Raw genomic sequence first — 12305 nt, forward strand, 5'->3', positions numbered from 1 at the left:
CTTTAAACGCTCAAAAATGGCTGCCCGCTTTCTGATGCTTGCCTCCAGAGCCTAACCAGGCCCCAGCATTCTCCAATGAGCCCTGATAGGCTGCCTTGCCTATTTGCCCTCCTATTGGCCGCTGGCAGGCGAAGCCGGCCCACCTCACTCAAGGCCCACAGAAACAAGACCAGCACCTGTTTGTCGCCTATTTTGTGCCGTGTCTGCCATCTGCCAGACCCCCTAACTGTTATACTCTACCTCCACACAAGCTAACATTCACAAACTATTGCGCCCAAAATGGGTAAATGCGCGTTATCACTGTGAGTCCGGCCGTGTGTCATATGCCTACTCTACTGCCACGATCCTGCCTTGTTTATGCACACAACTCTGACTACTACGTGCATATCATTTCGTACAACTATATTCTCTATTGTCTGTCTGCTCCCTCCACTCCGACACAGCCTGCAGCATACTAACGTGTAGCCATTAACCCACTAGAGCCTCATCTTGCAGGTCTGAGTGATCGTCCGACATATTAATTTGAAATGTGCTTCTGCGACGTTCCGCTCTAGCAACTAACCATGGTATAGCCCACTTATATCTGCTTATAGTGATATGGCTGCTTCCAATAAATTTGCTTGAAAACTTTGTTCGATCATGACACATAGAAGTCAAGCGGCATCTTGACTACCTGAGAACCTGCTGTACTCTATACCTTACCAGAAAAATTGTACTCAATTTGTGTGGGAACCTGTTGATTTTACCCTTATTTGCAAAAGCTACATTTAGACTGCCTGAGAACCTGCTTTACCTTGAACTTCACTAGAAATACTGCATTTAGTTTGTGTTGATTTTACCATTATTTGCAAAAGCTGCATTTAGACTGCCTGAGAATTTGCTATACTCTGGTCCTTACCAGTAAAATTGCACCCAGATTAGAGGAGAACCTGCTCGATTACTGCCAGAACAGCAAATATTGTATTTAGAGTGCTTGAGTACCGACCCTACTCTGGCCCTTAGCAGTAAGTCAGAACTACATTGCTTGCGACCTGCCAGTTAGTCGACCCCTAGGTCACCTGTTGCTCACCTCATTTTCTGGCCCTATCCTACATGCCCTACTCTGGTTAGTAATACTACTCCACAACCGACATGTATCTGCCTCCTCTCTACACGATACTACTTAGAACTATACTCAACTTAATTACCCTACAAGACTTCAATGTGTCCCAGCAACTGAACCAATTACCATTGGCAAGAGCACCCTTTGAGCTCCCTAACAGCGCCACCAAACCATGCAGCCTCCAACTAAGAATCCTTAAACTCTGTGCCAGACTCCCAAGAAACTAATGCCCATACCACCACCAACTGCCCGAAGGATTCTCTACCCACCCACAAGGACAATAATGTCCTAAACCAACACCCACTTCAGCTCAACTGTAGACTCTTTAGAGACACCACCTCCTCCTCCAACGGCAAAGAGAAAGCTCACTTGCCATCTGATCCACCCACCCAACTGGGAATAAAAGGCGCTCTAACAAATGCCTGTTCCTTGGTTGCACATGCTACAGAGATATCTGATTTAATCCAAAATGATAACATAGACTTCCTAGCCATTACTGAATCCTGGCTTCACCCTGAAGCTGGCCCAGCATTATGCTTGCCACTCCAGACAATTACACTCTCTTAAGACTGCATTGTACCACATCAAGAGGCGGAGGCCTCGCCATAATTGTTAAAAAAAAAAGTCTAACACTTAGACTCCTCATACACCAAAATACTAATTCTTGTGAATCCCTCACGGCCAAACTCACTATCGCCAACAACCAAACCATCACCATCCATTTAATATACCGACCTCCAGGCCCTCTAGGCTCCTTTGAGGAAGAGCTCATGAACCTACTATCCAACAACTTAAGAAATTCCTCACAATGCATCATACTAGAAGACTTTAACCTTGGATATGGCGACCCACTAGACTTGAATGCTGCACTAATTAACAACTCCCTCGAGGAACTAGGATTTATCCAAAAGATCACAGAACCTATGCACACTAAAGGAAGGATCATAGATTGGATTGCTGAACACAACTGCCATACATCCATCACTTCCATAAGACCCCAGCCCTGGTCGGACCACTACCTGATCTCCTTCACCTTAGAAGCTAGACTCCCCACGATTACTGGTAAGACAGCTCCAGCTGCGTCCACTAGAAATAAAAGAAATATTACTCTGGAAAACCTCATCCTCCCTACTCCAAATTCTCCAAATTCTATCCCAGACCTGACTGATCCAGCTCCCATTGTACAAGTGTACAATGAAGCGATGCTTGCATCACTTGACACCATTGCAGCATTGAAGGTCAGAAAGAGCAGACCTCGACAACACCTAAAATCGTGGTTCACACCCCACCTGAAAGCCATAAAACAAGAAAAATGCCTAATTGAAAAAATCTGGCGATCAGACCCTTCAGGCCTTAACAAAAATAACCTGACCAAACTATCCACCCTATACAAGAAGGAAATTATCCTAGCCAAACAAACCTCCTACAACACCCGCATCTCCCAAGCCAAATCGAACACCAAAGAATTATTCGCCATCCTAAAAGAAGTAGAATCCCCTATTCAAGCTCCTGACTCCTGCCTGAAGGATAAAAACTGGTACACAAATATACAGAATGCTCTGGCCAACAAGATATCAATGCTCCAGGTGAAAATTAATAATAAAAAAGACACCATTACTACTACGAAGACCAACATCCATGAGAATACTACCAAGACTGACACTAACCCCACATCTCCACTGCAACCCACCCCTACCCCACCGACTCTACTTACCTCCAGCTTTCACTTTTGCAAAGTATCCACCAAAGAAGTGGAGAAAGTCATTCTCTCCATCAAACCGTCCAACTGTCATGGTGACCCATGTCCAGCCCAACTCATAAAAGACGCTGCCCGTGAACTCTCCCTGTTCATTACCAAACTCATAAACGCCTCATTCACCTCAGGCACCATACCCTGCAACTTAAAACGCTCCTGGGTCCTGCCCCTCCTCAAAAATCAAACTCTTGACCCCAATATCCTACTAACTACCGTCCCATAACCACGGTGCCATTCCTCCTCAAAATTCTGGATAAAGTAGCCTACTTACAAATTCAGCACCACCTGGAACAAAATCACCTCCTAGGTGTTCGCCAGTCTGGATTCAGACCCCAGCATCGCACTGAGACTGCTCTCTTAGACCTTAAGGCACAAATAGATACACTAAGAGACAAAGGCAGCACAGCACTTCTACTACTCCTTGACCTTTCGGTCGCATTCGACTTGGTAGACCATACAATACTATGCAACCATCTAGTCTCCGCAGCCTGCTTCTCCCAGGAAGCAGTCGCATGGATCCAGTCCTTCCTAGATAACAGGACAATACGAGTCTTCTCGCCCATAGCAGCGGCTGATCCCACACCTATCTCATGCGGTGTACCCCAAGGCTCCTGCGTTTCCCCTTCTCTGTACAATATCTTCACAAAGCCCCTTTTCGATGATCTAGGTATCACCTACACTAATTATGCTGATGATACACAGATCCTCATCCCGTCGACGGGAGATTATGACAAGGATTTGGCCTTTGTAAACAGAGTCTACCCCACCAGGCATGGAGGGCCTCCCACGGTCTATGCCTGAATGGTGACAAAACAAAACTCCTCATCCTAGGTACACCATCCAACATTAAAAAACTAGGCCCTAACTACACCTTATTCGCAATGATAACAACAATATCACTGTGGCCAAGGTAGTCAGAACACTTGGTTTCCACCTAGACTCCACGCTTTCCTTTGGCAAACAAATTAATACTTTGGCCTCAGCCACCTCCTACATTTGCAAGCTAATCAGAGCAGCCAAGCCCTTCCTCTCTCCCAATAACTGTATCACACTAGCAAGAGCCTTAATATTATCTAAATTGGATTATTGCAACGCCTTATATATTGGCAGCAATAAACACATCATCTCCAAAATTCAAACTCTCCAAAACAATGCCTTAAGAGCTGCCCTAGGTCTTCCTAAAATGGCCCATATATCTGATCTTAGGAGATCAGTCAACTGGCTGTCTACTAAAGACAAAATCCTCCCCAAAACTGCATCCCGACACAAAATGCCTCAACCAGGCAGCCCCACAATACCTCTCAGACAGATTTAATAGACAAACAGCCTCCCGCCCAAAAGAAAGGTCAATTCCAACCTCCTACTAGTACCAGATTTAGGCTCACCAAGTCCGGTGGGAGCAGCTTCCCTGATAAAGCAGCTCAATATTGGAACTCCCTCCCCCCTTCATTAATCGAGATCGACCCAACCTACAATTCTGAGCTAGCCTGATCCACTGGCTAAAGGAACAGGACGTCTGAACATACTATACATGTATCCACCCTGCACCCATTGTATATAAGTAACCATACTGCCTTACTATATTTAGGTGTGTTTTACAAACCTATGCCACACTCTGTACACTTTCTTTCTGCCTGCCGATTGTGGCAGTTACACAGCACTGTAACACAGCTGTACCTATCCTTGTACACTTGTAACTGCCTAACATTTTTATGTATGTCACACACACTCCTTTTGCCTGTCTATGATGTCTATCGTGTCATCTATACAGCATTGTAACCTCAGCTGTACCTATCCTTGTACATTTGTAACCTAAGCTTAACAACCCTCTTATGCTATCGCGCCCGAATACCCATGGGTCTGGAGCGCAGTATAAATAATAAAAACAAACAAACAAAACAAACATTGCACGTGATGCCTGAACTTGCCCTTACACTGCCTTCATGTTTATTTATTGACATCATAATGTACTTGTTCATGTAGATAGTGGGTAAGGTACACATGTTCTGCACTGCATCAACCCACTTCTGAGCCCTGTTACACCGTTCTACATGCCTACTCACTGCTGCAATGTCAAAGTGACCTGGCATGTATGGTCAGATTTTCATCCCTTCTATGTCATGTATGCCACGGGCACAGGTGCATCCTGTGACACATGTACTCAGTATTGGAACTCCCTAGTGGGTGTTTAGCTAAGTTGATAGGTCAATGTGCAGAATCTAACAACTGGTATGGGGCGCAGATTGAATGTAGCCTGCAAATTGGTTTGTGATGACTGTGGAGCTGCCTTCACGTGTGTATGTATACACTTTCACATACATCAAAGCAAGCAGTGTTGTAGCTGCTTGCTTTGCTGTATTGGATGCTGTTCATGTTCACAACAGAGGTGTACAGGGAAAGGTGTGTTTTGGAATGCTTTCACATGTACATATGCAAGCAGCTTCAATGTTGTGTAGTGCAACATTGCGGCTACTTACTTATGTGTGTGTAAAAGTGTTAATTTACATATGTGTCTTCCACAGCTTTTTTGTTGACTGACTGATATGTAGTTGATTGACATTAATGCTGGTGAGATTTCAGCATTGCGCACGTTATGTCCAACTGGCATAATCCTTAAGGTGCACTGTTGTGCAATTTGTGTACGGCCAGGCCCACTTAGCTGATATGGTGGGGCCTGGCCATGCAGAATATACACACTGAATAATTGAATAGGGCACATTCATAGCACAATGTGCTTAATCAGGCCCTGAGGTGTGTTCAGGAGGCTTCATGGCCTGCAGCTCGGACCGTACTGGCCGTTATGGTCCCTCATGCCTGGTTGCAGGCCCTTGCTTTGCTTGGGACATTCACTATATCTACATGGCCCATGACACCCGGTACGGGCCAAGCTGCAGATGGATGAAGCTATATTGGTGATGATGGTTTAGTGATGCATGTGTACATGCATATTACGTGTGTCATTGTGTGTTTGGATCCACTTGCAGCTGTGGTCAATTTGCAGTTCAGACATGCTTATGGTATGTGCCATCTCTTTGTTGCCATCTGTCTTTTCTGCCTGTGACTTGTGTCAGACCGAGGTGGTGTCTGATGGAGGTGAAATACTACATTTTATACGTGTTTAGGCTTTGCTATTTAGACACATCCATTTCTGCTTTTGGGATGTGTTTGCATATCAATGCCACTGGATGCATGCCAGGTTCTCATTTGTGTGTGACAGGTCTGCTTCATGTGTTGGCTGTCAATGTGATGTCTATGTGTGTGTGGGGGTTTGTGTGTGTGGGGGTTATGTGCTTCTGACATGTAAACTCATGTTTGTTTTTTCCACTTTTCAGATGATGACGCAATGGAGGCAGAGAATGGTGATGTCATACCAGACACAGGGTTGCTATCACACCAGCAACCCGGCACAAGTGGGGTTCATGGGGTGGTAGGCCACGAGAACCCACTTGTGCTCCAGACCATCGTGTCTATGGCTGGCAATGAGTCTAGCCCGGATGATCACTCTGGCGACAATGTCGAGTTGGATGCGCGTCATGTCCATTTGTCAATGGTGAGTGATTCTGATGTGGATGATCCTCTGTCCGCGACACCTGCACTGAGGGGCCAGAAGGTGGTGGGATGTCCACCTGTGGTGGATCGGGACGCATGGTCACACTCCACACCAGTTGCTGATGTGCCTGGGGCATCACGTCAATGGAGGAATGTAGTCCTGCAGCTGCGGGCGGTGGCAACCCAACAAGGACCGCGGCTCCATGGGTGTCAAGCTCAGCAACGCGGTGGCCATACGCCACCGAGGTATACTGAGTCGGAGCAAGCCATGGTTGCCAATTCCGAACACCAGGGGGCCGCTGTTGATAAAATCGTTCAGCTCATGGAACGTGTGGCCCAATCAGTGCTCCCCCCTGCCAGGCAGGTGGATCTCCAGCAGCGGGTGGCACAGTCCACGGCCTGCTCGCTTAGGCTGGGCATGGCGGCCTCAGACAGGCCACGCCGGGCTGAAACGGTGTCTCTGCATCAAGCAATTGCTGCTCATGCAGAGGCACACAGGGAGGCCCTGAGGGATGACCATAAATCCCTCCGATCTACTCTGGGTGTGCTCTTGATGTCCCAGAGGCAGCGGACAGAGGAGAGGTTGGAACAGCTTGAGAATACCATCTCAGCTAAGGTACATGCTTGCCGGGAGGTGTTCCATATGTCATGCCAGGCCATGCAGGAAGAACTCTGTGTTACACGTGCTACCTTGCAAGAGGAAGCACGCGTATCATGAGAGGTTCTGCATGCTGACCTGTGTGTCATCGACGCACAGAACCAGGCTCACTGGTCCCGCAGACTTGCTGCCGACAAGGGGCAAGCTGCGCATAGGCGTGATCAGGGTACTGTCACATTCACCTTTTGAGGACGACAACTTATCTCCCACATAGGTCGGGCCGTGCAGGCATTGAGCCCATGGAGGTTTTTATTTTTATCTCGACGTCATCGCATGTGGATGTTGAGGTGCACCCTGCACCTCCCCCCTCCTGGGTGCCTCCCCCCACCCCCTGGGTCATATGTGGCCATTTTTGATTTTTATAGTTAGTTTAATTAGTTAATATAGTTTAAAATTGCTTGTCTATTGTGCAATTATGTGACGGTGTGGTGCTTTGTAGCTTTTGAAAGCATCCACTGTATGTTCCAGCTGGGCCCTTCAAGCTTCAAGCTGGTCTCGTGTATGTGTTTGCAGCTTGGGGTCCCGACTCACATATGCCACTCCTGCTTCCCCTATCCATGGGCTCGCAAGGATGGTTCGGTGTTACAAACATTTACACAAGGGCATTGGACTTTCATCATATCTGTGGGCTGTCTGCTGCTGTACTACTTGTGTTAACACCCCTAGTGGGGAAAATGTATGTTTTCTCCACGGGATTTCTGCAATCATTTTTGGTGAGTTGATATAATTGATATGTCCAATTATTGATGTTGATTGTGATGTATGTTCTTTTCTTGCCTGTATATGTGCTTGATGCACTTCATGTTGTAGACAGTAGCCTGCACCCTTTGGCGGTCAAAGTCACACTGATGGTGGGAGGAGAACGGATGTAGGTCTCAGACATGGCCCAGTGTAACGCTCACCTGGTTCCCCCGGAGGCGCGGGTCTTGATCTGGCGAGGATACTGTCTTCAGGGTTAGGCGCAGGGTTCGTTTTGCTCCCGGACTGGGCCCCCTTCCCACCGACAGTTTAAGCTGAAGAGAGAGATGTCTGCAAGGGTAAACCAAGGTATTAGTGTTTGGAAGGTTCGGAAAGTTCCTAGCCCCTCTCGCCCTTTCTTTCCCCGTGGAACTGGGTTGATATTGCGCTTACCTTATATAGGTAAATGCCGGGCTCTCCATCCTGCGTCTTATGCAGGGGCGCTGGATCCAGTTGCTTCACTGGATGCGAGCTCTGCCTCTTGATAGCAGAGGATTTGCTGAGAGCGAAGACGCCGTTAATGCACGAGCGTGCCTTGTAAGTATTAAAGTTCCTTTTGCCTTGTTTTCTTCTCTTTCAAAAGTCTTAAGTCTGTAAAGTCTATGTCTTTCCCTTTTCAGATGCTGTGACGATGAAGATTATCCTTCTAATGGCACGTAAGTAGAAAGACTGCACTAGCGCTGGAGAATGCTCCGTAATGTCTCTTTTGTCTTTGCAGGTGCTGAGGTGCAGCGCGAACAGATTGAAAGCGAGCATAACACAGGTAAGAAGTCTTGTAACTAAGCGTTACTAACCGATGTATCTTGCCTTGCAGGTGCCGGAATGCAGCACGAGCTGAGTTGGAACGGGCGTAACACAGGTAAGCAGAACTTGTAGTTGAATATTACTGACCGATGTTCTCTCTCTTTGCAGATTTCGGATGCCGGAAGAGAAAGGCAGAAAAAGGCGCCTTGGATGCTGCCGTTGGATTAGGTAAGCAGATTCACTGCCTTTACTTTAACCTAACCTGTGCCTTTGTTTTGCAGGAGCTGCAGAAGACTGAAGAAGACTGAAGATTGGATTCCAGCAGGTTATTTCGTGTTCACAGGATCTGGAGCTGGAGGTTTCCTGGAGCTGACACGGTGAGCGTCCTGCTGCAGATGCAGAATAACGCGAAGCACGTGAAACCAATCGGGTGTGGTTTAAATAGCCTTCTGTAGTGCTTAGGCGTCTCCTTCCACGGCCCCACCCAGGTAAGAAAAGAGTTCCAGATTTCTAAAAGAGTTCCTGTGTTCTGCTTCCAGGGAGTGGCTCCTGCTCCACCCAGACAGAAAAAGTAGTTCCAGGCAGAGAAGGATCAGGAGACCAGTTAGCTGGTAAGTAAGCAGCATGGTCTGCTACAGGTAGGTCCACCAAGCACTCTTATCCAATATGAGCCCAGCGCTTCCTGTGCCGGGACCAGTCACCATCATGAGCCTGGCGCCACTGGCGCCAGGACAAGGTCCAGAGGGTCCCTATAGGGACTGGCTGGTTCCTGGGATCAGAGTCATGGGCCTGCTTCCAAGGTCGTGGGGCAAGTCCTGACCCCTTGGAAGCAGGGATCATGACAGCACCCCCCCTCAAGGCCCCTCCCAAGGTTGACTTCTCCGGAGGTCTTGGTTTGTTAGGAAATGTCCGATGAAATTTCTTGATTAGTCGGGGAGCGTGTACATGTTCTGCAGGTTCCCAAGATCTTTCTTGGGGGCCGTAGCCTTTCCAGTCAATCAGGTAGTGTAGTTTTGATTTGGAGATCTTGGAATCCAGGAAATATTTGATTTCAAACTCAAGTTCTCCGTCAACTAGGATAGGTTCAGGAGATTTAGTCAATCGGGTTTCTGGTTGAACAGGTTTTAGTAGTGAAACATGGAAGACTGGGTGCATTTTCATGCGAGGGGGTAAATCCAACTTGACCGCTACTGGATTTATTATGGCAGTAACAGAGTAGGGTCCCAGGTATCTTGGGTTAAAGGTGCGTGGTCCCTTTAGGGGTAAATATTTGGTGGATAACCAGACTTGATCTCCTATTTGGTATTGAGGGGCTTCCTTTCGATGTTGATCTGCTCCTTTCTTGTATTGTTCCTTGGCCCTTTGAAGGTGGGTAGTAGCTTCCTTGAAGGCTTGGGTGATGGTTGAATGTAGGTGGTCAACTGCCGGTGTTCCAAGATCCTGAGGTGGATCCAGGTTAGAGGTTCAAGGATGATTACCATACAAAAGAAAAAACGGGGTCTTTCCGGTTCCAGAGTGGACTGAGTTATTGTAAGCGTACTCGGCTATCCAAAGGATGTCCTTCCAAGTTCCTCCTGTCTGTTGCAGCATGCAGCGTAGGTACTGTTCTAAAGTCTGATTGGTCCTTTTGGTCTGACCATCGGTTTGTGGGTGGTGACTGGTGGAAAGCCTCACATCAATTTGAGCTAACCGACAGCAACTCCGCCAGAAGTGGGAGATGAATTGACTTCCTCTGTCTGAGATTAAAACTGAAGGAAAGCCGTGCAACCGAACGATGTTTTCAAGAAATTCTCGAGCCAGGATTGCTGCTGACGGTAACCCCTTTAGTGGGATGAAATGTGCCATTTTTGAAAATAAGTCTACGATTACCAGGATTGTATTGTATCCGGAACAGGGAGGTAAGTCAGTGATAAAGTCCATGGAAAGGGTATGCCAGGGATGAGGTGGAATTTCAAGTGGTTGTAAGAGGCCTGCTGGTTTTTCATTAGGACTCTTGTTCTGGGCGCACACTCCACAGGACATGACAAAGTTTCTGATGTCTTTTCTCCAAGATGGCCACCAAAAGTGACGCTTGACCTTTTCCGAGGTCTTGGCCATACCCGGGTGTCCTTCCATTAAGGAGTCGTGATAACAAGAGATGACTTGAGTTTGTAAGCTGGTACAGGGTAGATAAAGTCGTTCCTTGAAGTATAATAAATCGTTCTTTACTGTGAAGTCTTCCCCCTGAAGTTGCCATTTTTGTATGTCCGTTGGAGTTACAAGTTGTTTAACCTGGGTTTCAATTTCTTCAATGGATTGCATGCTGATCAAACCCAGGATTCTTTGTTCAGGAATAATAGGTATGAGCTCGGGGTTAACCATGTGTTCCTCTACTCCGATTCGAGAGAGGGCATCCGCTTTACCATTCTTATTGCCTGGTCGGTAGGTGATTATAAAATCAAATTCGGCAAAAAATAATGCAAAGTTGTCTGGAGGATTGAGCTTTGGCTGATTTAAGATACTGTAGATTACGATGGTCAGTAATGACAGTGACTGTGTGTCGGGCTCCTAAGAGATAATGCCGCCAGGCCTTAAAGGCGGACTTAATAGCCAACAGTTCCTTATCGGTAATGGTGTAATTGATTTCTGGGGCTGATAATTTGCGAGACCAAAACGCCACAGGGTGCAACTGGTTGGTTTCTGGATCTCTTTGTGAAAGCACTGCTCCCATAGCAAGGCTGGAGGCATCGGTCTCTACGATGTAAGGTAGTTCCGGACGGGGATGTTTTAAAATCGGGGCGGAGGTAAATTTAGTCTTTAGCTCCTGAAAGGCTTGTTCTGCCTCGGTAGACCATTCAAAACATTTGTTTTTTCTGAGGAGAGCTGTAATGGGTTGGACTACCCGAGAAAAGTCTGGAATAAACCTGCGATAGAAGTTGGCGAAGCCCAACATACTTTGAACCCCTTTTACAGATGATGGTGAGGGCCACTTGATTATTGCATCTACCTTCCTCGAGTCCATGTGAACTCCGTTAGGTGACAAAATAAATCCCAGAAATTCGACCTCAGTAACATGAAAGACGCACTTCTCTAGTTTTGCAAAAAGTTTGTGTTTGCGGAGCCTCTCCAGTACTGCGGTTACATGTTTTCGGTGTTCTGCCTCAGAGGACGAATAAACCAGAATGTCGTCAATGTATACAACTACACACACATCAATGAGTTCACGGAGCACGTCATTCATAAAGAACTGGAATGCGGCCGGTGCGTTACACAACCCGAAGGGCATCACTTGATACTCGAACAGTCCATACTTGGTACGAAAGGCCGTCTTCCATTCATCGCCCTCCTTTATTCGCACCAAATGGTAGGCTCCTCTGAGGTCTAACTTAGTATATATGCAGGCGTTTTTGACTTGGTCAAGTAGTTCTGGGATCAATGGCAATGGATACCTGTTCTTAATTGTAATCTGGTTCAGGGCACGGTAGTCTATACACGTTCTTAAGTCTCCCTCCTTTTTTGGCACGAAGAACAGAGCTGAGGAGGCCGGGGACTTCGAAGGACGGATGAATCCGTTAGCCAGGTACTGGTCCAAATATTGCCTTAGGTGGAGATTTTCAGGTTCAGTAAGGGCATAAATCCGACTGCACGGAGGAGTGGATCCGGGAATCAGGTCTATCTGACAGTCGTATGATCTGTGGGGAGGCAAGGAATTAGCTTGGTCTTTCCAAAAGACATCTTGGAATTCCTGGTATTCAGGAGGCAGTTGCGGACTCTCAGAA

General features: G+C 47.0%; 1 long non-coding RNA gene across 2 annotated transcripts in view; it reads left to right on the forward strand.

Annotated features, from left to right (window-relative positions):
• The window catches only part of LOC138453748 (uncharacterized), a 160930-nt gene that overhangs the window by 66004 nt on the left and 82621 nt on the right, over window positions 1-12305 (forward strand). The window lies entirely within an intron of this gene.

Source organism: Ambystoma mexicanum, chromosome 1p (assembly GCF_040938575.1).
Source record: "Ambystoma mexicanum isolate Mex_15411 chromosome 1p, UKY_AmexF1_1, whole genome shotgun sequence".
Taxonomy (NCBI): domain Eukaryota; kingdom Metazoa; phylum Chordata; class Amphibia; order Caudata; family Ambystomatidae; genus Ambystoma; species Ambystoma mexicanum.